This window comes from Saccopteryx leptura, chromosome 2 (genome assembly GCF_036850995.1).
Source record: "Saccopteryx leptura isolate mSacLep1 chromosome 2, mSacLep1_pri_phased_curated, whole genome shotgun sequence".
Taxonomy (NCBI): domain Eukaryota; kingdom Metazoa; phylum Chordata; class Mammalia; order Chiroptera; family Emballonuridae; genus Saccopteryx; species Saccopteryx leptura.
This window is the reverse complement of record NC_089504.1, coordinates 324,347,135-324,374,740: the sequence shown is the minus strand read 5'-3', so window position 1 is coordinate 324,374,740 and position 27,606 is coordinate 324,347,135. Positions and strand designations below refer to the sequence as shown.

At 38.2% G+C, this 27,606-nt stretch overlaps 1 protein-coding gene and 1 pseudogene across 5 annotated transcripts in view; both read left to right on the top strand.

Annotated features, from left to right (window-relative positions):
- The window catches only part of BCAS3 (BCAS3 microtubule associated cell migration factor), a 614,901-nt gene that overhangs the window by 399,322 nt on the left and 187,973 nt on the right, over positions 1 to 27,606 (top strand). The gene's annotated exons all lie outside the window — the stretch shown is intronic.
- LOC136394028 (small ribosomal subunit protein eS7-like) lies at positions 6,741 to 17,223 on the top strand (annotated as a pseudogene).

Below are 27,606 nucleotides of genomic sequence, written 5' to 3'. Positions count from 1 at the left end.
TAAAAAAGGTGGTCTCGAGGAGGAGCCCAGGAGAAGAATGCTTTTCTGGTCAACCTGATAGGCCCTTGTTAAGGCCTTTTAATCATTTATTAACGTAACCCGCCTCCTTCCCTTTCCACTCAGATTACCTCAGCCGCAGACGATCCTGCTCCATTTATCTTTTAATGTTTCCTTTATTTAATTTATTTTTAAGCTCTAAGTTATACTCTTATTTCAGAATTGAGTTTTACTTTTCATGGGATTGTTTTAAGTGACTTAAATGACTTTTCCCAACAAGCTCACCAGGCATTCAGAGGAAGAAAAGCATTTGCTGAGAGTCACCTAATTTTCTTGGGGTGCGCCACAGCCTAAAAGCAGAGGCACAGAGACAGGCGGCCAGACACATGAAAATAGAATGAAAGAGAAAAGGAAAAAGAAGGAAGGAAAAACTGGAGATGTTTCTATACCTAAATCTCTGTTTAAGTTTTGGGTCCGTGTTTCAATTTTAAGGTCTCCCCCCCCCCCCCCCCACAGTTTGGAGTTTAGCCTAGTAAAATTACTTCAAGTCTAAAACGCAGAATCTCAGTCACCTTGTTTTCCCCTCTTCCTTCTGCTGTGGCTTCAGTAGGAAGTAGACATTTTCTTCTGTCTTGTTTTTTGAGAGGAAAATGAGAGTGATCTTCAGTCTGCCTAAATGAGGTAGAGAAGTAGGAGCCTGGTTTGTGGAGGGTGCTGTTTTCCTGGGCGTCCTCGCCTGGAAGGCAGCTCAGGTCCTGTAGGCTTGCTGCCTCCCCTAAATTGCATCCAAACCGAGGTCTGCACGGGTTGCCTCTCTGCCCACCTCTTCCCTCCCAACTTCTGCCTCCCCTTATGTTGTGTCCAGGTTCATCATTTGGTAAGAAATTTCAAAGGTGTGTTTTCATAGGGAACTGCATCCTTCTGTAGTTGATAAGTAACCTGTGGATATGAGTCTTTGGAATATTAATTAGCATCTTACAATAATTGTTTCTATCTTGCTTTGGGGTATAAATTCCTCCTAAAAGATTCCCACCAACAAAACAAACCTGAAATACAGTGCATATGCCTGAAACTGGTGCTTACAAATCAACTCTATGATGGACTCTTTCCTGCGTTATGTAGGTAATTGCCAAAAACTGAATATTTGCGCTTTTTGCTTCCCTTTTCAAACTACTTTAACACACACACACACACACACACACACACACACACCCTTCTTCAACATTGAACAATTGAAGTATCACTTTCCTATAAATTTAATTTTAGATTCTGAAATAGATATTCATAAACAGCAAAAAGTGCAGTTAATCCCTGGGTGCTGTGGGTGATCAAATCATTGAACTTTCTTTCTGCTCTGGACTCCCTATCTGTGGCCGTTTGGCCTGATTATGTCTATCTTTACTTTCCTATGTTTTCTTAGCTTTCCTGTGCATTTGGAGGTACTGTTTCTGATTGATTTAGATATCAAAGGATGCACAATGTCTAGATCTAATTTATATAACTGGAATCAGGGATTTTAATTTATTTTGGTTTTCCCTTGATACTCCAAAGAGACCTTAGCATTTGGAGGGGAGGGAAACCATGTATAAAATCTATTTTATCTTTTCTTCTTTCTGTGTACTCATTGATGTCTCAGTGCTTTTCGTCATAGACTCACATTACTGTCCCGCTTTGCTTTCTGTGCTCTGCATCCAACAGTGTAGTCGTGCTGTCTGTTCAAGACTTCCTCTCCCTGTTTGTTTCAGAGGAGCAGAACACGAAGCAGTGAGTGGACTATGCAGAAACGCTCTCCCTCTCCGACTCTTTTTTCCCCTCTCCCTCCCTCCTTATCTCCCTCCCTCTTTTTTCCATTCTTCCCACTCCTTCTCCTCCCCTCTTCCTCGTTCTTTCTCTTTCTCTCTCTCTCTCTCTCTCCCTTCATTCCCAATGGGAGTGTTGTTTATAGAGCATTATAATTTATAACTGAAGAGAGTGGATTTAATTTCAGTGGAGAGGCTCGCCAGCAGGGCGCCAGCCTGCAATCATATGAATCAGCAAGCTGCAAACTCTATTGAATGGAAAGTATTATCGCTGGCCACAAACGGACACTGTTTCTCCTAAACAACTCCCTTGGTGCAGGAAGACCTTGTCTTCATTCATCTATTTTACATATCTACTTCTGTTTTAATTTTGCCATTTCCTAAAAGTGTTTTTCTCTTTAGACTGCAACTTTTCTCTAACTACCTTTATTTCCTGATCCAGCACTGGAAACAGCTATTGTATATTTCTGGCTGATTTGATATTTCTTCTGTCTCCATCCTCACCATGTATGACTTTAGTTTTCTCTTCTCTTCTCCTGTTTGTATTTAAGCCATTTTTTTAATGGGAGTCATTAAACATGCAAACAAGATTGTGATGAACCATTAGCATTAATATTGTAAAAATGCTAGTCAGTTTTGATCACCTAAACTTTTATTTAATCATAGATATTTTGTTTATACTCAGATTTGTTTTTCTACATTCATGGAAAGATTTATTTTCTTGTCCTTCAGACATCTGGAAGGTGATTTCTTATTCCTTTCATGACCCATCAAATGTCTTGTAACGTTAATACCTGTACCTTTAGGCCAACTTTTTCAGTCATTTTTTACAAAGAGTGCTAGAATACGTACATGACATTTTTTGTGGGTGGTGTTTGTTTTCATCTAGCATCGGCTGCTTTCATGTAGTTAAGTGAAATCTCAGTCATTTTAGAAAGTTAGACCTACCAAGCTGGTACCTTTTGCAAACATATTTTACTGAATTCATGTAGCTATTATAAGTGTTGGTGATTTGGGTAGTGAAAATTTACGATTAGAGATATTACATTAATATTTCATCAAATATCAGACGATCTTCACCAAGACTTAAATAATTTCAACACTCACGTCTTAACAGTGAAATTCAAGCTGCGCAAATACCTGGCTGGCTGATACTGATACTTGCTTCAAGGGAGGAAGGGACAGTGCAGGAAGCTGCAGTAAAGGAATTGTTTAGACAGCGGGGGCAAAGCCTGACTAGTCTGACTACATTTGTTTAGAGTAAAGGTCTCATAAGCTTAAAAAATACTAACAAATACAGAGGTTAACAAATAACAAAATTGCTGAAAACTCGGAAATATGATACAAAATTCATGTTTTATTGTCAGAAAAGCATTTTTTTGTGTTGTAGATAATAAGGGGAAATTATTTATATATCAGCTTGCATAGTTTCTTGACACAATATCACATCAACAAATCAAAATACATGTAACCATAATTTTTCTCATTTAAAGCACAAACTTATAAATCCGTATCTATTCATAAATTTTCTCCTTTGAAGCCTAGAATAGAGTTATAGTCTTCACTGTCTTAGCTAGGATTTTTTTTTTTTGCCTTTGATTACTCAATAAGAATTACATATAGGACCAGAAAATCAATATGTTTCCTTCTGCTTAATTTCCAGATTGAATGTTGCTACGGTTTAATATCAGACAAGGAATACCTAGTGTCAGTTTAGAGAGGTTTCATTTGGTTCCGTTTTAAATTCCTGGTGGTGGTAGTTGTTACTTTTAACAACAATTAGCTGTCAACTAAGGTAAAATTTCTTATCACTCTGTTTTTTTGTTTTGTTTCTCAAGCAGTGGTATGTGAAATGAGGAAGAAAATTGGAAGGTGATCGCAGGTGAATGTATGCTTAAATCCTTTTATTCCTGACTTCAAACCAGTTGCTAAGCCAACTCATGATGTGTGGATTTTTGTTGAATTAAGATTAGACAAAGTACAGGCAGCTCTGTAATGAATACCCTGACACAGAAATCTCCTGCATTTTTAGCATCCTTGAGGAGGAGGGAGAACCATATTGAAGCGCAAACATTTGAGTAAGGTTGAAATGACTCAACAATAGTGAAAAGGTTCTTGGCTTCATTTGATTCTTTTCAGAGCAGGCAAAGGGAGAGCCTTTGTCTTTTTTCTTGAGTCTTGTGGGCTTATTTATTGTGTTTTTTGTTTGTTGTATTTTGACCTAAAAGGTGTTCCCCTTTCTACCTGTAATGTAACGTAAGGTCAAGACAAGCATGGTTTTTTTGTTCCTTAATCTGATTATTCCTTTTTTTTTTTTTTAATATACCATAAGAACTCTAAGAACCCAATCTAGAATATATAAGTTCTATTTGCCTGTCTATTATAAGCAAAGGATTCATTTCTTTAAATTAGTATCCATAGTTAAATTAATTCCTTTGAAAATTTTCTGCAAATTAGCAAAAATTGAAGTAGAAGAAAATATGTTAGTTATCTATGATTCAAATAAAAATATATATTGAAAATAGAATCATCTATAAATACATTTGTCCAAAATTTTTCTATTCTACTAGATTCAAAAATATAATTGAAGAGCTGGAAAGTACAGTTCACTAAAACATTGCTTTTTATAGCCTAAAACAGGGTTGGTGGTTTTTTAAATTTTTGTTTTGGTTTAGGTTTTTTTTTCTTTTTGCACAATGCTTGCACATTACAGTGACATGACTTCTTAACAAGTTATCTGATTCCTTGATCAGAAAAACTTTATTAAAGAGTGGATTTAAAAATTATTACTTGGTGACCTTGTGGAAGTTCCTACCCTGGTCGTATAGGGAATATGTTGCATTTATGTAATTGCTATTGGCTTCCTTGACTGTTCATATCTAGAGTTTCCAAGCGTTGTTTTAATAAAACACGTTCAGGCATCGAAGCCGACAGCTATGTTTCCCCTCCCTGTAACTCTGCTTTTGGACCCTGTGCTTGGCCGACTTAGCAAAGCTTAAAAGGCAGCTGCATCAGCGTGAGCCAACTCAACTTTGACTGGGGGCAGTTGATACACCATTTGTTTTCTTTTCTAAATATCACAAAAGTTGTACTTTGCATTTACTAGGGCTTTTTAAAAATCATTGCTTTGGGCAAAATGTTTACCTTTTTTTTTTAAAGCCTATACCTCCAACATATATATTTTAAAAAGGCCATGGCTTTATTACTGAGTGTGGTGGATAACACTGTGGTTGCTCCAGTTATAATCGTGACCTTGGTGGGGGATGGGGAAAGGCCCTGCTGGTGGCTGCTTTCCTCACTTTGGAGCTTTGATGTGTCCTGCAACTGATATAAATGCACAGGAGTTCAGGGAGAGGCAGCTGGCTGGCAGCGACAGATTAAAATATTTCTGACCCACAAAAGTAACCAAATGCCCATATTTCTTCATTTAACATAATTAATACCTTGTATTTCCACTGACTTTGATAAAGTGGCCTTCCTCCTCCCACCCCAACCCCCTTCCTTCTGTCAACTTTGGGAAGATGGCAAGAGATCTATAGTTAAAATACTCTACAGATGATGAAGGATAGCATGTCTTAAAAAAGCTAACATCAAAAGTCTCAATTAGGTTGCTGCCTAGCAGGAAGCTTATAACCACATTAAAATGGAAAAGTTATTTCATTTTTAGTATACTGTATTTCAGCAGCAAGGGTTGCAATTTAAGAACAAAATGAAACGTTTTGGTTTGGCTGTCAAGTGAATCCACATTTTGTTACAAATGTGTAATTACAGGAAATACATGAAATAAAAAGTGTTAAACATTTCTTATTAAATATTGTTAAAGAGGAATTTGGTGTACTTGGAATTTAGAAAAAGCCGGGGGTGGATATCGGTCATGTTACAGGGTCTACTTGTTGCATTTAATTTGAAGCAGTTGTCCTTATTTCATTATCAGAGAACAGTGTTTTTCAGTTTATTCTTTATAAGACAGAGATAGTCACACCAAATATGCCTATAGGTTTAGGCCATATTTGATTGATCTCATGTGATTATATCTGTCTTTTTTCCCTTCATTTAGTGCCTTGGTGTACACATTTCTGAGTGAAAAGACAGACGATGTCTTTATTTGAAACAAACTGAGTAATGGTTGAGCAAGCCATCTGGAAAGGTGATGTCAGTGGGCAAGGGTGGTTGCTGGTGAGTGTAGCCGGCCCCCCCTTCCCCCCAACACATACATCAGCCTCCACAAATCCAGTTTCATGGTGCCTGAGTCACTGTCTGGTTGGTTGAACTCATTCTGCTCAGCTGATATTTAACTAGAAGCCTGTTTTGGAAAAGTTATCAGTGCTGCCTTCCCTTGTCCTTCACAAGCATGATTGCTGGACAGGGATAAACTGTGCTGATCTGCCATGATGGATTGCATTCAGTTCTATTACCCTCTCATAGGGGTAAAAGGCACACATTTAGTGCTATGACTAAATTGGATTCCTTACACTAAGAAATCCTAAATTTGTGCTCACAAACCAGATAAATGTAGAGCCGGTGTACATTTACAGGCCCATTGTAGATTTGGGTGATAGAAAACATACAGAGTTTGGGCTGTATGTGGATGGTGTTACTACCCCAGATGATATGTGTATAATCCTTGCCCCACTTAAGTAAAAATTGGAGGTGTCTTATTGGGAAATGTCCCGGGTAAATAAACGGACTGTAATTTGTGTATGGGTCCCATAAAGAGGGGGAGCACGTGAATTTGCTGACTCTCAGTGAGATGGGTCGGCGGGCATCACGTCCTGAGGCAGGGCTCTCATTGGCAGAAGTGCTCCTGACAGTGGCGTTTCTTTTTATTAGCCACAAATAGATGTTCATATGCCTTTGCTTCCACAGAAAGGGGCTCTTTCTCACATCCTACGGCTGCAGAGAAAGGACAGCTACACAGCCCATATTTGGCCGTGTCCCGACAGAATGCCTCCCTCCCTTCCCCTGCTGCAGCCGTGGAGGTGGAGTCGGGAGACCAGGAAGATCCCAGCAATAGACCTTGTCGGTACGGGTCACTGAGTTGTTTGGACTCTGCATTTATTTTAGCAGACTTCTCTGATAGTTTTTGCAGTTTTCAGCTTTTTGTTGTTGAAAACAAAAATAATAAGTAAACCAGTTCAGGGACATATTTCTCTTTCTGAACCCGATTGCCTGCCGTTTGTCGTTGTCCACTCCCCCTGGGGCGGAGGAGCCAGGTCTCCAGTCCAGGCTGGAACCTGAGGCGCTCGCTGTTCCTGGCCGAAGATTAGAAAGAACAGGGTATTACTTACACTCTTAGTGCTCCTGCCTTTTCTTAGTGAGGCATTCAAGAGAACCAACACGGAGTTAGAATGTTTTCATTAAAAATTATATACGTACATATCTTGTTCAACTTTTATATATACATATTTCTGGACCTTTAATCTTACTTTGTGAAAGATCAAGGCAACATTCTGTTCACACTCATTCAACAAATTTTGGTTGAACACCATTATATTGTTCAATACAATAGTGAATACCTACAATGTATTTACCAGAGTAGATAGGTGGTGTTCCTATTATGGTGAATACCTACAATGTATTTACCAGAGTAGATAGGTGGTGTTCCTATTATATGAGTGGAACACTGTGGCAGAAATGATTAAAAATCATTGACTAAGACATTTCTTCTCCATTAAAACTTAGGAGATCAGTTCTTCTCAACTATCGGGAGATGGAATAGTTTCTTTTATCCTAGCATTTGACCGCAATATTTTAGGTTTAAAGGAATAGATATATATGATAATATGTTATTCTAATGCAGAGCTGCCCAGATTCTTAGGTTACAGTTTTCATTCCAGAGTCCTTTCTGGAATATAGGTTAAGAATATTTCATTGTGATAATATTCCATTTATTTAAGAGTCAAAGAAACAAATAAATAAAACTAAAATAAACTGAATATTTAATTGATGGAACCATATTTTTTAGGCACCAAAATTGATGATAGGGACATGACTTTTTTTTTTATTGTTGGAGACATCAATATTAGGAGATTTGCCATGAAAGTTTCCACCCATTGGGTTTTTAATCCTTTTGATGCCCTTCCCTCTTCTTATAGTTTCTTCAGTTATCTGATATGTTTGAGAAGAAGCCCTTTTGGGGCCCAGATTGTTTAAATTAGAGACTTCTCTCAAAGGAAGCCCTGAGATCCAAAGCAATTAGAACAAACTCTAAGAACTCGGGTGCTCTTCAGAAAATAATTTACTCTTACTGTTCACCATTATTTAGCTTGACCACACCTACTTCTGGGGGCATTTATGTGATTTTTAAAAAATTCTGATTTATAAAGAACTTTCACTTATATCTCTGCAATCCATGAAAGAACTCAGACAGTAATTATTTATTTTATATTCTATAGTTGAGGATATTGAGCATAGAGATGTTAAGTAATTTCTACTTAGTGACTAAGTGTGAGAGCGAGCAGTTCAGCTGAGGTTCTGTAAACCCAAATACTGTCTTTCTAGCATGGCACACTGCCTCATTCTTTGTGATGGAAATGATCATAGCTGAAGCTGGTAATTGCTACTTGGGCTTCTCAGCGAACAAAGGAAACTGAGTCTCTTGGTAAATTTTCCCCTTTATTGCCAGTTTAGGAGATGCACACGCTCAGTTCCTTTTCATCCTTGCAAAACAAAACACCTTTCCTAGAAGCTCCTTGTTGGTTATCAACAAGCTTGGATTCTTTCATGGCATATTTTTGTCCTATAAAGAAGCTTATATAACTGATAGCTTCATCAGTCTTTCCTCCCAACAACTTCTAGTTAAACAGCAATTTGTGATAGGGTCTTAAAATGCTAGTATACCAGCCCTCTGAGCATTTTCTTATTTTGTGAAACACATATTGATCCTTACTGTGTTCTTAGCCATGTAGAAGATGAGAAAACTTTGTTTCTTTCTCCATCCAAGGAGCTTTGGTTCGGAAGGATGAATGCCTTTTTTTTTTCTTAAAGTGAGAAGTGGGGAGACAGAGAGACAGACTCCCACATGCACCCGACCCAGATCTACTCGGCAAGCCCACTAGGGGGCAATGCTCTGCCCATCTGGGGCATTGCTCCATTGCAACTGGAGCCATTCTAGCGCCTGAGGCAGAGGTCATGGAGCCATCCTCAGCGCCCCAGTGTGTGCCCTGGCTGGGAATTGAACCCGGGACTCACACACTGGACTGATGCTCTACCACTGAGCCAACCAGCCAGGGCCAAGGCATGAATGCATTTGAAGTGTTTAAAAGATGAAGAAATACCACAAGGCCTTATATTATCATTTACAAAATTAATGGTACAGATAGTAAATGCTTGGTATTCAGGGAAGAGCAAATCATAGTCTTAAAATTGTAACATTTATAAAATCCTTATCTAGTCCTACCACCTTAAGAGTAGGTGAAACTCAGCAAAATTAATATACCAGTTTAAATATTTTCTTCAAAATATTGCCATTATCTAGACTTCAAATTCAGATCTTTTCTTTGCTAGTCCTTTGCCTAAGCTAGTCTCTCTCCTGACCTCTAAACACTTAGATTTGAGAGAGAAATGAAATTTCGCCATCAGGATTTTTTAGCTTTTCTATGTCATGTCTATAATCTGGAAGATCTTAATGACTCATAAACATCAATTCCATATCTGTTTATACCTATCATGTGGAGATGTTTTGTTGTTTTGTCACTTGAGCCTTTTCTGTTTCTCCCTTCTCCTACATATTGTATTTAGCATTTAATCACCAAATGGCAAAATGGTTTGACATAATTTTGTGTATAAAAATATAAAAGGCAATCAAATAAAATTTAATTTAGTTTGAACAGTGACTTGAAATCATTAATAACTGCATGGAGATTAGGTCACAATTTTCTCACCTTATTCAAATGTTTATCTCTGATTTTTCTCCTGCCAAAGTCTAGAATTCCAAAGTGTCTTTCCTCAGTAATTTAATTAGGCCACAAGTTTGAGGCTAATGATGGATCCGAAAATGTATGATATGCTTGAGAGATCAAGACTGCAAATTTATTACTGTTGTAGCAAAGGTTGGCAAATGTGGGAGAGGGAGCAGGTACCGCCCTGTGCTGCAGGATCTGAGTCAGTGATCAAGGTCAGCCTCAGTTCATTAACCACTTCTGGGGACCAACAGTCATTGTAAATATAACTTCTCATGCCTTATATTCTAAGTACAATATATTGAATAGTATGGTTTTGGGAATGACTTTTGTTTACTTCAGTTAATGTCCTGAAGTAATATACGATCTTGAAAGAGCTAGGGAAGTGTAAGCTGGTTTCTGATCATTTTGCCTCACTAGTTTCCTAGTGCTCCCAAATGGAGATCTTACCCCTTAGGATAATGTATGAATATCCATGTTGCCATCCGCAGGTATAGTAGGCAGGAGCCTGCTCTTAACCTAATCTTCTAAAACCATCATCCATTTTAAGGAGCAATGTACCAGGATTCCCACTGTGCTCTCAGCTAACAAACTGTTAAAAAATGGAATGTATTCCTTTTTAGTTCTTAAGACCTTGCAATCAAGAAATGTGTTTCTGCAGCCATTGTAATACACACTTCATTTCTATGTTTAGAGGATATACATTGTTTTGCTCATAAATTTTTAATAAACCTGCTTTTAGATGGCTTTGTATTTTGCTTGAAGCAAAATGGTAAATCACTTTAAACTTAACAATTTTTATGAAATCTAGAATGAAGGTACAATCTTATGTGTCCAGTCCTTTACACAGAAGTATAATAACTTAGTTTGGAGTTTTGCACATTGGATAACTTAACTGTGCTATGAGACAGTATTGTTTTATTTAAGAATTCCTCAGTGTGCAGTGATACCTCGGTTTTTGTCAATAATCAGTCAGAAAACAATTGGCAAAATCCAAAACCGACGAAAACCGAGACAATTATTTCTATATGAATCAATGTAAATCCAATTACTGTATGCAGTAATCACTTACATGTAATTGTAGTATTAGCACTCACAATCAATAAAAAAAGCACAAAACTGTGGAAAACAATGAAATTGTTTGGCTAGACATGCGGGGTAATGCTCACACAACGAGAAACGGTGCCACATTGAGCAGGAGAACTCATGGAGTGTCCTTTGTTTTCACAAAATTAGCAACAAGGTCACATGGGAATGTTGACAAAATCCAAGACAAATTTTTCCTTGAAAAAATAGATGAAAACTGAAGTCAACAATAACCAAAGTCAATGAAAACTGAGGTATTACTGTACTTTAGAGTCTCTTAATACAACCTTTATAAATAAACACAAAATCAGCCCTGGCCAGATAGTTCAGTTAGTTAGAGCATCATACATCCTGATATGCAAAGGTTGTGAGTTCGATTCCTGATCAGGGCACATACAGAAACAGATTGATGTTTCTGTTTCTCTCTCCCAGGAGAGTCATCTACAAATATGAAAGGGAACAAGCATTGGGACTCAGTGGAACGCAGGGCTGTTCCCACCAGCCAAAGTGGGAAATCTCATCACTTATAGGCAAATGGAGCAAACACTCAGAAGTTTTATGCCTCTACAGTGGAAAAAATTAATCCTACACTCCACTGCCTAACAGAGCTTAAAAGCAAGACCGAAGGCACATCATAATCAAATTACTCATAGACAGTGATAAAGAGAAAAACATTTTTTACACTATATATGAAGTGGTGTAATATTTTCTAAAGGTAGACTTTGATAAATTACAAACTATATGATATTAACTCTAAAGCAACCACTAATATACCAAATATTTATATAGCTAATAAGCCAACAAATTAGATTAAATAGAATCCTAATAGCATTTCATTAATCCAAAAGAAGTTAGGAGGAAGAAAAAGAAAACAAAAACTATACTACGGACAAATAGAAAACATAGCAAGATGGTAGACTGAGACACAACCATATAAAAAATCATATTAAATATAAATGGCCTAAACACCCAGTTAAAAGACAGAATTTGTCAGATTGGATAAAAAAGACTCAATTATATACATATGTTGCCTACAAGAAACCCATGAAAATATAAAAACACAAATAGAATAAAAGTAAAGGGGTGGAAATGACAATATAGTATACTAACATTAATAAAAATAACCAGCAATGTTTATATTAATAGAAAAAATAGACTTCAAAAGAAAGAAAATTATTACTCTAAAATAAGAGGTCATTCATAATGTTAAGGGTATTAATTCAGAAAGAGGACCTATTAAGTCTAAATATTTACATGCCTGATTGCAGAGCTTCAAAACATATGAAACAAAAAATGAAATGCAAGCAGAATTAGGCAAATACGGTATTGTTGAAGATTCACCATCCATGTGTCAATAATTAAAAGAAGAGTAGGCGGAGAATCACCAAGGATTTAGAAGACTTGAATAACACTAATAAACAACTTAATATAAATGACATATGTATACTATATATACAAATATATATAAACCCCCATCCCCTGCAGAATCATCTGCATTTTGAGTGCACACAAAATATCTACTATGACAATCCATATTCTGGATCATAAAGCAAGCCTCAAGAATTTTAAAGGATTTAAATCATACAAAATATGGTGGGGTTTTTTGTTGTTATTTTTTTTCTGGGGAATAAAAGTTGTTTTTTTTTTATTTTAAATTTTATTTAGAAAATTAACTTCAACAGGGTGACATTGATCAATAAGAGTATGTAGGTTTCAAGTAAACATTTCTATAGCGTTTGAACTGTTCATTATGTTGTATACCAGGCGTCCCCAAACTACAGCCTGTGGGCCGCATGCGGCCCCCTGAGGCCATTTATCCGGCCCCCTGCCGCACTTCTGGAAAGGGCACCTCTTTCACTGGTGGTCAGTGAGAGGAGCACTGTATGTGGCAGCCCTCCAACGGTCTGAGGGACAGTGAACTGGCCCCCTGTGTAAAAAGTTTGGGGACCCCTGTGTATACCCATCACCTAAGGTCAAATCATTTTCTGTTATCTTATATTTGTCCCTCTTATACCCTTCCCCCAATCCCACATCATCCCCCTCCCTCACGCCCTCTTCTCCCTGGTAACCACTTTACTTTTCTCTTTGTCTGTGAGTCTCAGTTTTATATCCCACCTATGTGTAGAATCATGGTCCATCCATGTTGTCATAAATGTCACTGTGTCATCATTTCTTACAGCTGAGTAGTATTCCATTGTATATATGTACCACAACTTCTTTATCCAATCTTCTATCATGGGATACTTTGGTTGTTTCCATGTTTTGGCCACTGTGAATAATTCTGTGATGAACATGGGGGTGAATGTGTCTTTACGTACCAATGTTTTTGAGTTTTGGGGGTAGATACTCAGTAGAGGGATTGCTGGGTCATATGGTAATTCTATTTTTAATTTTTTGAGGAACCACCATACTTTCTTCCATAATGGTTGTACTAATTTGCATTTCCCACCAGCAGTGAATGAGGGTTTCTTCTCTAAACCAGGGGTAGTCAACCTTTTTATACCTACTGCCTAGTTTTATATCTCTGTTAGTAGTATAATTTTCTTTTCTTTTTTTTCTTTTTTGTATTTTTCTGAAGCTGGAAACGGGAAGGCAGTCAGACAGACTCCCGCATGCGCCCGACCGGGATCCACCCGGCACGCCCACCAGGGGGCGATGCTCTGCCCATCCGGGGCGTCACTCTCTCACGACCAAAGCCACTCTAGCGCCTGGGGCAGAGACCAAGGAGCCATCCCCAGCGCCCAGGCCATCTTTTGCTCCAATGGAGCCTTGGCTGCGGGAGGGGAAGAGAGAGACAGAGAGGAAGGAGAGGGGGAGGGGTGGAGAAGCAGATGGGCGCTTCTCCTGTGTGCCCTGGCTGGGAATAGAACCCGGGACTTCCGCACGCCAGGCCGACGCTCTACCACTGAGCCAACCAGCCAGGGAGTAGTATAATTTTCTAACCGCCCACCGGTTCCACAGTAATGGTGATTTATAAAGTAGGGAAGTAACTTTACTTTATAAAATTTATAAAGCAGAGTAACAGCAAGTTAAAGCATATAATAATTACTTACCAAGTACTTTATGTCAGATTTTTGCTATGTTTGGCAGAATAAATCTTTATAAAACAACTTACTATAGTTAAATCTCCCTTTTTATTTATACTTTGGTTGCTCCACTACTGCCCACCATGAAAGCTGGAACGCCCACTAGTGGGCGGTAGGGACCAGGTTGACTACCACTGCTCTACACCCTCTCCAACACTTGTTATTACCTGTATTATTGATAATAGCCAATCTAACAGGTGTGAGGTGGTATCTCATTGTAGTTTTGATTTGCATTTCTTGAGTAGCTAATGAAGATGAGCATCTTTTCATATACCTGTTGGCCCTTTGTATGTCCTCTTAGGAGAAGTGTCTGTTCAGGTCCTCTCCCCATTTTTCATTTGGATTGTTTGCTTGTTTGTTGCTGAACTTTGTGAGTTCTTTATATATTTTGGATGTTAACCTCTATTGTTTGCAAATATCATCTCCCATTTAGTTGGCTGCCTATTTTGTTGTCAGTTTCTCTTGCTGTGTAGAAGCTTTTTAGTTTGAAACAGTCCCATTTACTTTTTTTTTTTTTCTTTACTTTCCTTGCCTTTGGGGTTAAATTCATGAATTGTTCTCTCCGGCCAAGGTCCATGAGCTTAATACCTGTTTTCTTCTGTGTAATTTATTGTTTTCGATCTTATATTTAGGTCTTTGATCCATTTTGAATTAATTTTTGTGCAAGACGACAAACTGTAATCAAGTTTCATTCTTTTGCATGTGACTTTCCAATTTTCCCAGCACCATTAATGAAGAGGCTTTCTTTTCTTCATTGTGTGTTTTTCTCTCCTTTGTTGAAGATGATCTGTCCATGTATATGTGATTTTTTTTCTGGGCTCTCAATTCTGTTCCATTGGTCTGAATGTCTGTTTTTCTGCCAGTGCCATGCTATTTTGATTATTATGGCTCTATAGTATAATTTGAAGTCAGGTAGTGTGATACTTTTAACTTCATTCTTCTTCCACAGGATTGCTTTGGCTTTTTGGAGTTTTTTATGGTTCCAAACAAACCAGGTAATTTTTTGTACTATTTTTTTTAAAAATGAGATTGGGATTTTGATGGGGATTGCATTAAATTTTTATATTGCTTTGGGTGAAATGGCCATTTTACCTATGTTGAGTCTTCCAATTCATGAACATGGAATATTTTTCCATTTCATTGTGTCTTTTTCAATTTCTTTCAATAATGTTTTTTAGTTTACAGTATATAGGTCTTTCACATCCTTGTTAAGTTTATTCCTAGGTATTTTTGTTGTTGTTGTTGCCATTGTAAAAGGGATTTTTTTTAGTTCATTTCCTGATGTTTCATTGGTAGCGTATAGGAAAGCAGTGGAATTTCGATTATTGATTTTATATCCTGTGACTTTACTGTATTGGTTTATTGTTTCTAATAGTTTTTTGGTGGAGTCTTGGGGTTTTATATATCCAGGATCGTGTTATCTGCAAAAAGTGATACCTTTACTTTATCTTTCCTTATATGAATGCCTTTTATGTCTTTCTCTTGCCTGAGTGCTCTGGATAAAATTTCTAGAACTATGTTGAATAAGAGTGGATAGAGGCCCTGGCCGGTTGGCTCAGTGGTAGAGCATCAGCCTGGCGTGCGAAAGTCCTGGGTTCAATTCCCGGCCGGGGCACACAGGAGAAGCGCCCATCTGCTTCTCCACCCCTCCCCCTCTCCTTCCTCTCTGTCTCTCTCTTCCCCTCCCACAGCCAAGGCTCCATTGGAGCAAAGATGGCCCGGGCGCTGAGGATGGCTCTGTGGCCTCTGCCTCAGGCGTTGGAATGGCTCTGGTTGCAACAGAGCGACACCCTGGATGGGCAGAGCATTGCCCCCTGGTGGGCGTGCCGGGTGGATCCCGGTCGGGCACATGCGGGAGTCTGTCTGACTGCCTCTCTGTTTCCAGCTTCAGAAAAATGCAAAAAAAAAAAAAAAAGAGTGGATAGAGTGGGCAGCCTTGTCTTGTTCCTGATTTTAGAGGAAATGCCTTTATTTTTTTTACCATTTAGTATGATATTAGCTGCTGGTTGGTCATATATAGCCTTTATTAGGTTGAGGTACTTTCCTTCTATTCTGATTTTACTGAGTGTTTTAAACAAGGAATTGTTGTATCTTATTGAAAGCCTTTTCTGGATCTATTAATAGGATCATATGATTTTTGTTCTTTGTTTTGTTGATGTGGTGTATTATGTTGATTGATTTCTGTATGTTGAACCATCCTTGTACTCCTGGAATGAATCCCACTTAATCATGATGCATTATTTTTTTTAATGTGTTGTTGTATTTTATTTGCTAGTATTTTGTTTAGGATTTTTGCATCTGTATTCATTTTGAATTGTATTTATCAATTCAATGCAGATATTTGTCTGTAGTTTTCTTTTTTTGTGTTGCCCTTGCCAGGTTTTGGTATGAGGGTTATATTGGCCTCATAAAATGTGTTGGGGAGAATACTTCTTCTTTTGTTTTTTGGAAGATTTTGAGAAGGATAGGTACCAAATCTTTGAATGTTTGGTAGAATTCATTACTGTAGCCATCTCAAAATGTGTTCTTTGAAGACACTGCAATTAAATTAGAAATCAATAACCACAGGATATTTGGTAAAATGCCCAAACATGTATTTGGAAATACTTCTAAATAAATCATGGATTTAAGAAGAAATAAAAATAATTTTGAACTGAGTGAAAATTAAGACACAACATACCAAACTTTGTGAGATGTAGCTCTTCCTAGGCCAGTGCTCATCAAGGAGAAAGCAGTGTTCAGTTCAAGCACCAAGATCATGAAGGCCAAAGGGGAGAAGCTGGATGTGTTCAAGTGTGACATCTCCCAAGCTCTGCTGGAAGTAGAGATGAACTTGGCCCTCAAGGACAAGCTACAAGAGTTGAACAACACAGCAGCCAAAAAATTGAAGTTGGTGACAGTCAGAAAACTATTATAATAATCTTTGTTCCTGTTCTTCAACTAAAGTCTTTCCAGAAAATCCAAGTCTGTCTGGTATGCCAGTTGGAGAAAAAGTTCAGTAGGAAGCAGTTGTCTTTATCACTCATAGGAGAATTCTACTTAAGCCAACCTGAAAAAGCCATATGGAAAAGAAAAGCATCCCAGGAGCTGCACTCTGACAGCCGTGCACTATGTGGTCCAGGAGGACTTGGTTTTCCCAAATGAAATTGTAAGCAAGAGAATCCACATGAAACTGGATAAAGCCAGTTCATAAAGGTTCATTTAGATAAATAAAGGCCAGCAGAACAATGTGGGACACAAGGTTGAAACATTTTTTGGTGTCTATAAGAAGTTTGTGGGCAGGGATATTAATTTTAAATGCCAGTTTCAGGTGTAAACGAAATAACTAAATAAAATGTCGTCTCAGTAAAGAAAGGGGGAAAGAAAATGTGGATGCATTAAAGCAGCACTTAGAGGGATATTTATAGCACTAAAAAGCCTACAGTATTAGAAAAGAAGATCTCAAATCAATGATTTCAGCTTCTATCTTAACAAGCTAGAGTAAGAATCAAAGTGGAAATCAATGAAATGAAAACGCAAAAATAGAGAAAAATGAATGTTTAGTTTCTTAGTTTCAACACAAAAAGTATGGTTCCTAAAAGAAAAAAAATGATAAATTGGACTTTAAGAACATCTTTTCATATAATGATACTATTAATGGAATGTTGTATTCTGGGAGAAAATATTAATAGAAGCCACACATTGGGAGAAAATATATTTAAACCACCTAGCTGATAAAGGACTCTTATCCAGAATATATAAATATATAAAAACTCAATAATAAGGAAACAAAACAACCAAATAAAAATTGGGCAAGTGCCTGACCAGGCGGTGGCGCAGTGGATAGAGCATTGGACTGGGATGTGGAGGACCCAGGTTCGAGACCCGAGGTCACCAGCTTGAGCACTGGCTCATCTGGCTTGAGCAAAAAAAGCAAACCAGCTTGGACGCAAGGTCGCTGGCTTGAGCAAGGGGTTACTTGGTCTGCTGAAGGCCCGTGGTCAAGGCACATATGAGAAAGCAATCAATGAACAACTAAGGTGTTGCAAACGAAAAACTGATGATTGATGCTTCTCATCTCTCTCTCCATTCCTGTCTGTCTGTCCCTATCTATCCTTCTCTCTGACTGTCTCTCTGTCCCTGTTTAAAAAAAAAATTGGGCAAGTGGTTTGAATAGATTTCACTGAAGAAGAAATACAGATGGCAGATAAGCACATGCAAAGATGTTCAATGACATTAGTCATTAGGGAATTATGAATTAAAAACATAATGAGATATCACTACACACTTAATAGATTATCAAATATTAAAAATATTGTCCATACCAAGTTTTGGCAAGGACATACAACACCCAAAGCTCTCACACACTACTGTTGGAAATATAGAATCATACAAACAAGTTGCCAGTTTCTTAAAACATTATTTATTTACCTACCATATGACCTAGCCATTCCATTCCTAAGTATTTAACCAGGAGGAATGAAAGTATGTGTCTATTACAAAGACTCATACATCACAATTTATCTCTAGCTCTTTTTGTAGTAGCCAAGAACTGGAAACAACTCAAATGTCTATTGACAAATAAATAAATTGCTGTCCATCCTTAAAATGTAATATGACTATGCAATAGAAAGGAATGAATTTTTGATAAATGCCATGATATAAGTGGATCTCAAAGTAATCAAATAAAAGGAAGCAGGCCAAATAAATACATACTATATGGTTTTATTTATGTATATAAAATTGTAGAAAATCCTAAGAAATCTATGATAATAGAAAGCTAGTAAATGGTCTCCTACACATAGAGGTGGGATGAGGGGCATTGAAGATGCTTTTTTTTTCTTTTTTTTCCTTTTTTCCGAAGCTGGAAACAGGGAGACAGTCAGACAGACTCCCGCATGCGCCTGACCGGGATCCACCTGGCATGCCCACCAGGAGGTGATGCTCTCTGTCCCTCAGGGGCGTCACTCTGTTGCGACCAGAGCCACTCTAACGCCTGGGGCAGAGGCCAAGGAGCCATCCCCAGCGCCCGGGCTATCTTTGCTCCAGTGGAGTCTCGGCTGCGGGAGGGGAAGAGAGAGACAGAGAGGAAGGAGAGGGGGAGGGGTGGAGAAGCAGATGGGCGCTTCTCCTGTGTGCCCTGACCGGGAATCAAACCCGGGACTTCTGCACACCAGGCCGACGCTCTACCACTGAGCCAACCGGCCAGGGCTGAGATATTTGGTTTAGTGTTCCAACTAATCCAGTAATTTTTTCACCTGGAAATTAAGCATTATCTAGCCATTGTACCTACCTTATTTTCAAACCCATTACTATTTAAAGAGAAAATCAAATCTAAGGCATTGTGATTCTGTACTAAACCAATAGAATGAATATATTACACAAGAACATGCGTACCAGCTACCAGATGGATAATCTTTCGTCAGATGTTTTTATGTCCTAAAATAACCTAGATACTTCTATCTTTGAATGTTTAAGTTAGTGTTTTGCTTTTGGACTCTCAAATACAGACTTAAATCCTAGCCAATTTAAAAAATTACCTCCCAAATTGACAGGTTCTGTCTCCTGACTGTTTGATGGGCTATACACCTTGGCCTGCCATCTTACTCCATGGAAGTCCTGCATGGACATTATATTTCGAAATTTGTATTACAAAGTCTTTTATCCTTTTATTAGTTTAGTACTTTAAGCCTTAGACATAAGAAAGAAGACTATCAGTGAAAATCAATTGAAATGCAGTTAGATAAAGATCTGTTGTACTGGGCAGAAGGCTTAGTTGCAGCACAATATAATCAATTAGGACCCTCCAGCTGCATACAGAGTTTTACCCAGCCAATCACTTTTCACACGTTTCCTCCATTAGCTTGACTAGATTTCTTTTTTTTTTTTTAATGTGAATTATGATGAATGAGATTGTTGTTATGAATATAGAGATGGGTCATTACCCTACAGAAACCAGACTGTGCTGGCGATTAGGCCTTTCTGCTCCTGCTATCAATAAAATATAAATTTATCTGTCTCAAAGTATAATTGGGAAGCTGTAGTCATTGTTATCTAATTTCTTTAACAATGTTATAATCGTAAATTGTTTTTGTTCATCTGGGTAATTTACATAACTTTTAAATTAGTTGGGAGAGTGAAGGAATATAATTTATCAAATAGCGGTGCGAAATTTTTATGGCTTAAAATCAAATAAATATCCCTCAGGGATTAGTACCCCCAACTTAATAACCTGGGGATAGCCCTTCAAGATATCAAAAAGTAGAAGTAATAAGTAAAGCTGACATACCCCACACGAGGATGCTGGGGGTTTGTAAAGTAATGAGCATTAGCTTATTTCCGAAGTCCTGTCGTTGTTAAATTGTAAACATTACATGACTGACTGTTTTCCCTGGGCTGGTGTTGGGGAATTCAAGGTGGAGAAAGGAGTTGTGGTTTGGTTTAATGCACTAAGTGACTGAGTTGCATTACTGGTAAAATGCGCCAACCAGCCAAACATTAATAGGTTTGAGGGGGGGAGGGGTCAATCCTTAGAATAGTGTCTCCACAGGAGTAGATTAGTAGAGGAGGTCCTGCTGTAAACCATTCAATTGTAATCAAATTTGGTCTGTTTTTGTTGTTATTGTTCTTAAAATAGCTTTGGTTTTGGCTTGTTTTTGTTATTTTTTAACTTTTTCCTATTCTTGCCTCCTATTGTCACAAAAGATGGCTTTTTCCCCCACCTTCTCTCTTTAATATAGTGCCTACAACATTTGGCCCTCACAAATATCAGTACATGGATAGAAAAATTTCATTGTCTGCAAGTGTGAATAATTTTAACATTAAGAAGAAAAGTGGGTCCTGACCAGGCAGTGGCACAGTGGATAGAGCGTCGGATTGGGATGTGGAGGACCCAGGTTCGAGACCCCGAGGTTGCCAGCTTGAGTGCGGGCTCATCTGGCTTGAGCAAAAAAGCTCACCAGCTTGGACCCAAGGTCGCTGGCTCGAGCAAGGGGTACTCGGTCTGCTGTAGCCCCATGGTCAAGGCACATATGAGAAAGTAATCAATGAACAACTAAGGTGTCATAATGAAAAACTGATGATTGATGCTTCTCATCTCTTTCCGTTCCTGTATGTCTGTCCCTATCTATCCCTCTCTCTGACTCTCTCTCTGTCTTTTAAAAAAAAAAGAAGAAGAAGAAAAGTGGGAACTGTTGCCTGATTGTGGTTGATACCAATGGGAACTCTAGTAGAGATGCTGTTCTTGGAAGCATAAAGTTCAAGCAGGCCAGCCTTTGAGGTTCATTGATGAAAAGACCTTTGTGTTTTGTGCCGTGAGGGTGGAACAGGAGTGCTCAGTGCTAGAAGAGTTAATAAACACCAAAAGCTCTGCTCATCTTGTAGCTTTAGTAAGCTTTAATCTGTAAGCTTGATTACCACCTAACCCTCTATCTCTTCCCTCCCCCTGCAAGCACTGCAGGGGCTTTATGGTGATATTAGTGGCGTTTTGCCCAACTTTGACTTTGGGGAGATCATTCTACAAGAAAGAAAAGAGGAAAGACAGGATCTGTCTGCTGTGTGAGATCATTAACACAAGAATAACCTTATGAGGGACAGAGGGCAACAGGGAATGTCTGTCCTTACTAGAAAATTGCAGGTGAAATGTCACTGTTCTTTTCTTACATCCCAACTTGTTCCAGCCCTAGTGGCATCCATCATCTAGAACTCACTTTCAGCAGGATAGTCAGTCGTATATCATAGAGATCCCTTTGTATTTGCTATGGTATTTCATAAAAATGTGTTTGCAAGCTGTAGTTATCTGGGATTTTTTTGTAGAGAACATACTCGTGCAGAGTTGCTATAAAATTAGTTTCTTATTGCAAATATTCTAGTGTCTGAGACCAAATTTAGTGCTCTGTCTGGCCAAATACCATTCAGTCATTAGTGTAGGCGACTTGTTGTGAAGGACTCTGATTAAAAGCTCAGAGAAGCCCTTGTACGTTTTTATCTTAATCCCAAAAGCTTTACAACATTCTCCTTTTCTAATGAATAGTCTAAGAAGATATATATTATTTCATTTTTTAAAAAATCTTGGAAGATAAACCAAGAAAAAATGATTATGGCCACAGAGAAGAGATTACACTATTCAGCCAACAAGCAGTAATGAGTAAATACCAAGCCAATATATTGTTAAACTGGGAGCCATTGGACAGAAATAATGTGGCTTTTAAATTTGATCCTGTGTTGTCATAGGATGTGAGAGAAACGAAAAGTTGTCACTTGTTTCCAGCATATCCTAGAGTTGATTGTTAGGTAACCTGAAGAATTGGTGTGCCTTGTAAGTATGAGGAAACAACTCCGGGAGACTATGATAACAAGTGATGATCTTTGCTAGTAAGTGCTGGCTGACCCTCGCTACCTTTATCAGAGAGCATTTGTCCCATGCCGTGTGTCTGGGCCATGGAACAGAAAGCAGCAGTTCAACTTCACAGGTGGCTTTGCCTGCATTCGGCTTTGTTTTTTAGGCATAAAATAAAATGATAGGTAAATAGATGACTATGGAGAACCCATGGGTAGAATATAAGTTCCATGAGGCTGGGCCTTGTCTTCCATCATTGAATTCCCAGCAGTTGGAACAGTCCCTGCCAGAAAAATGGCAATTTGATATAAAATTTTAATTAAGTAATTCCATGACTGGTGAGGAACAAGAGATGATTAGATCCTGATTGGAGCCTATAGTTATAGGTGGTATTATCTCTGAACGTTTACTCAACCATTTATTGACCAGTACACCCAGAAGCAATCTTTTGTGTACTAACACAGCCCAAAGCTTAAATATTTCAATTATTCTCCTATGGTGGTCTGAAGTAATTTCTTTTCTCTTTGGAAAAGAAAAAATTGGTGAATTGGTATTTCTTTCTGAGTTGTCGGATGATGACACAGCCGGGAGTTAACAGTATGAATTTGGTGAAGGCAATCTTACCGTTGCCCGACTGAGATCAAGTTACTCAAGTCGTGTTATTTGCTCAGTCAGAGGGGACCCACTGTGGTATAGACCAGTGGTCCCCAACCCCCAGGCCGCGGACCGGTACCGGTCCGTGGGCCATTTGGTACCGGTCCGCAGGAAAAAGAATAAATAACTTACATTATTTTCGTTTTATTTATATTTAAGTCTGAACAATGTTTTATTTTTAAAAAATGACCAGATTCCCTCTGTTACATCCGTCTAAGACTCACTCTTGATGCTTGTCTCGGGCACGTGATACATTTATCTGTCCCACCCTAAAGGCCGGTCTGTGAAAATATTTTCTGACATTAAACCGGTCCGTGGCTCAAAAAAGGTTGGGGACCACTGGTATAGACTACTGCCATAGAGTTGAGGAGATGTCTTGAGAGATGAATGAAACGTAAAATTTGAAAAAAGTTTTGGGGTTGTTGAGCAATATAAAAGGATATACAGAGTGAGGTATGAAGTAGAAGGCTAAAGAGGGAAAGGACTGATGCTCAGTTCATTGGCTTCCTTATCACCTTCAAGAATGAAACCCTGCTTCCACCCCCAGCCCTCGGCAGCCATTGGGCTGATTGCTGTCTCTGTGTAATTTTGGTCTTTTCTAGGTGTTTTATGTAAATGATTCATACACTATGTAGTCTTTTGATTCTGGCTTGATGACAGTGTTTTAAAGGTTTGTTCATGTTGTAGAATGTATCAGTACTTTGTTCCTTTTATTTAGAGGATTTTATTTTATTTTTTTAAATTTTAATTAAATGTATTGGGGTAACATTGGTGAATAAAAAAATATAGGCTTCAAGTGTGTGACTCTATGATACATCATCTGTATATTGTATTGTATATTTACCACCCAAAGTCAGATCTCCTTCCATCACCATATATTTGACCCCCTTTACCCTTTACTGTCCCCCACCCACACATACACTTCCCTTCCCTCTGGTAGCCACCATAGTGTTGTCTGTGTCTTAAGAATCTTTGTGGCTGTGGACCCTTTCATTTTAGCTGTTTTGGCCTTTTTCTTGGCTTGAATCTTTGGGCTCTGTGCCAAATATCAACTTCCACTGTTATTTTCAGTGTTTTTTTTAGAGGGGTAGGTTTTTGTTGTTAATGAACTAACTTTTCCTGTGTGTTCATACTGGTTGTAACTTTTTGAAGAAAATGTTTCCTTAATAGAAGAACCTTCTTTCAAGGGCCTCCTACTCCTTTTCTTAAGTACTGAATAAAATTTGAAAAATTTTGCTATGGCCCTGGCCAGTTGGCTTAGTGGCAGAACATTGGCCCGGTGTGTGGATGTCCCAGGTTTGATTCCCAGTCAGGACACACATAAGTGACCATATGCTTCTCTACTCCTCCCTCTCTCTCTTTTTTCTCTCTCTCTCTTTCCATCCTGCAGCCAGGCTCAGTTGAATCAAGTTGGCCCCGGGCACTGAGGATGGCTTCATGGCCTCATCTCAGGTGCGAAAATAGCTTGGTTGTTGAGCAACAGAGCAACGCCCCAGATGGCCAGAGCATTGCCTGGTAGGGGGCTTAGTGAATCCTGGTTGGGGCACATGCAGGAGTTTGTCTTTTTGCCTCTCTGCTTCTCACTTAAGGAAAAAAAATTTTTGCTATGACAGTTTTCCATAAAGAAATTCTCTTCCATTTTAAAATTTATAGTTCCTTGCTTTAAAAAAACAACAACATTCTTTTAAAATTTGTTATTTCACTTGTCAATTGCCAAGGTGTCCACTATAAGAGAATTTATCGTCAAGAGCTCATAAGCACAAAGTCCTAAACCAGGTAATACGTGTGGTTTTAAGACAAATGTGTTTTCAATATGTTGTTCCAAATAAGTAAGAAGTTTCTCCTTATCTATGTAGTTCAAAATCAATATATTATTTTAATTTAATTATGTTGATAATATATTTTAATTCAGAATGATGCTTCAAGCTAACTATCATATAGCAAACTTATAAACAGGCCATAAATATGTTTATTATTTTTCTACATGAGGTTTGCTGAGATTAATAATAATTAAAAAGTAATTTACCCCTGGGAAATCACAGGTAAAGTTATACAAAATTAATTCTAAATGGGGTCATAAATCTCAAGTGAGCTAAAACTGTAAAGCTTTAAAAAAAAAAGAAGCATATTTCTTTGTTCTTAAATTAAGCACAGATTTTTAGATAGAATTCAAAACCTTGAACCAATAAAAATTATTGATATGTTGGACTAAATAAAAATTTTTAAATATTTGCTCTTGGAAAACCACTATTACAAAAATGAAAGGGCAAGCCGCAGACTGGAAGAAAGTCTTTGCAGAACATACACAGTTGATCCTCTTATTCCCTACTTCTGTGAATTCACCTAGTCACTAAAATTTATTTGTAACCCCAAATCAATACTCACTCGCCATGCTTTGGTGGGCAGACATGGGTAGAGCTGCAAAAAATTTCTAGTGCCTGACACACACTTTCCCAACTGCCTTTGAACGAGGTAGCACTTACTCTGTCTTCTTGTTTCAGCTTTCATAAACACGTCTTTTTGTGATCTATTTAGTGTTGCTTTTTTTTTCTGAAATTTTTGCACTTTTTCTTGGTGATTTCACTGTTTAAAATGACTGAGCATAGTGCTGAAGTGTGGTCCAGTGTTCCTAAGTACAGGAAGGCTGCGATGTGTCTTATAGAGAAAATGTGTGTCCCGTAAGCTTAGTTCAGGGATAAGTTAGAATGCTTCTGGCTGTAGGTGTGCAACGTTGAAGAACCAACAATAGGGTGCATGCAGAAAAAGAGGAAATTCACTGATCAGTACTCTGGAAAATGCTGGAGTATGTGACAAAGCTATATGGAATACAGAAAAGCGGCTAAATTTAGAAGATGACAACTGATAAAAATTGTAGTGGATAGTATGCTTCTCGGCTAGCGCTAGCTGGCTTGCACATTTCAAGAGATAACACAGCATGAAAAATGCTAAATTTGCAATTAAGGCAGGTTCTGCAGATCAGGAGGTTGTGGAAGAATCTTTAAAATATCTGCTAAGTGTTAGAAAAAGGTGGATGAGCAGGTTTTCAACGTGTTTTGAGACTAGTTTTCCTGTATGTATGTATGTATGTATATATGTATGTATGTATGTATTTTTTTCTTCTTTTCCAAGTGAGAGGAGGGGAGATAGGGAGACAGACTCCTCCATACTCCTTGACAAGGATCCACCCAGCAATCCCTGTCTGGGGTCGATGCTCTGCCCAGCTGGAGCTAATGCTCACAACCGAGCTGTTTTTAGTACCTGAGGCAGAGGCTCCAGAGAGCCAACCTCAGTGCCCGGGGCCAGTGCGCTCAAATCAAGACATGGTTGTGGGAGAAGAAGAGAGAGAAAGAGAAGGAAGGAAGAGGCAGGAGAAGCAGATGGTTGCTTCTCCTGTATGCCCTGACGAGGAATCAAACTTGGGACTTCCACTTGCTGGGCTGACACTGTACCACTTAGCCAACTGACCATGGCCAAGACTAGTTTTCATTGTTGATGAGACATTAGCAAATGAACCATATAATGTAATTTGTATTTTATATGACAAGAATGTTGTGACCAGAGGCTCAAAGAAACCTTACTCTTTTTTTTTTCCCTAGGAAATTTCAGTATTCACCAATTCATTATTTATAATGACTTTATAGAACATAAGTATCACAAATAACACATATTGACTATTTGATAAAGAAATCATGTGCAAATTATGGAAATAATTCTTATAACTTAATAATGAGGAAACTAACTCATTTGAACAGACACCTAACCAACAAAAATAAAAAAGTAACGAGTAATTATATGACAAAATGCTCTGACATCAGTCATCGGAGAAATGATACTCTACAAGAATGGCTAAAATAGCCCTTGCCAGTCACTTGGTGGATAGAGAACTGGCCCAGTGTATGAATATCCAGGGTTTGATTCCCCATCAGGGTACACAGGAGAAGTGACCATAGACTTCTCTTCCTCTCCCTCTCCCCTTTCTCTCCCTTTTCCCCTCCCACAGCCAGTGGCTCCATTGGTTTGAGCATGGCCCTGGGCACTGAGGGAATGGCTCCCTGGGAGTGCATTAGCCCCAGGTGCTAAAAATAGCTTGGTATACAAGCATGGGCCAGATGGGGTTGCCAGATGGATCCCAATCTAGGTGAGAACCTGCCTCACTATCTCCCCCCACCTCTCACCTAAAAAAAAAAGAAAAGAAAAGAAAGAAAGAGAGAGAGAATGAGAGAGGAAGAAAGAGAAAGGAAGAAGGAAGGAAAGAGGAAGGGAAGGAGGGAGGGAGGGAGGAAGGAAAAAAGAATGGCTAAAATTTTAATGACTAATAATACCAAGTGATGAGGATATGGAGAAAAATGTGGGACCCTTACAAATTATTGCTAGAAATGCAAAATGCTATAGCCACTTTGTAAAAACAGTTTGGTAGTTCCTTATAAAGTTAAACATACATCTACCATATGATTTCATCATTCCACTCATAGGTATTTACCCAAGAGAGGTGATAACATATGTTTATACAAAGACTTGTACTTAAATGTTCATTGCAACTTAATTCACAATAGTCAAACTTTTTTCTTTTTTTAAGCAGTATATGAGAAATTTTATTGTTCCAAATCCTTCTCAACACTCATTATTTTTAGTATTTTAAATTTTAGCCAAGCTGGTGGAAATGTATCGCTAGCTAGCACTGTGGTTTTATTTGCCTATCCTTTCTTTTTTTTTAATTTTTATTAATTTTTAATTTATTGTGTTTACATGGATTCAAGTGTCTAACT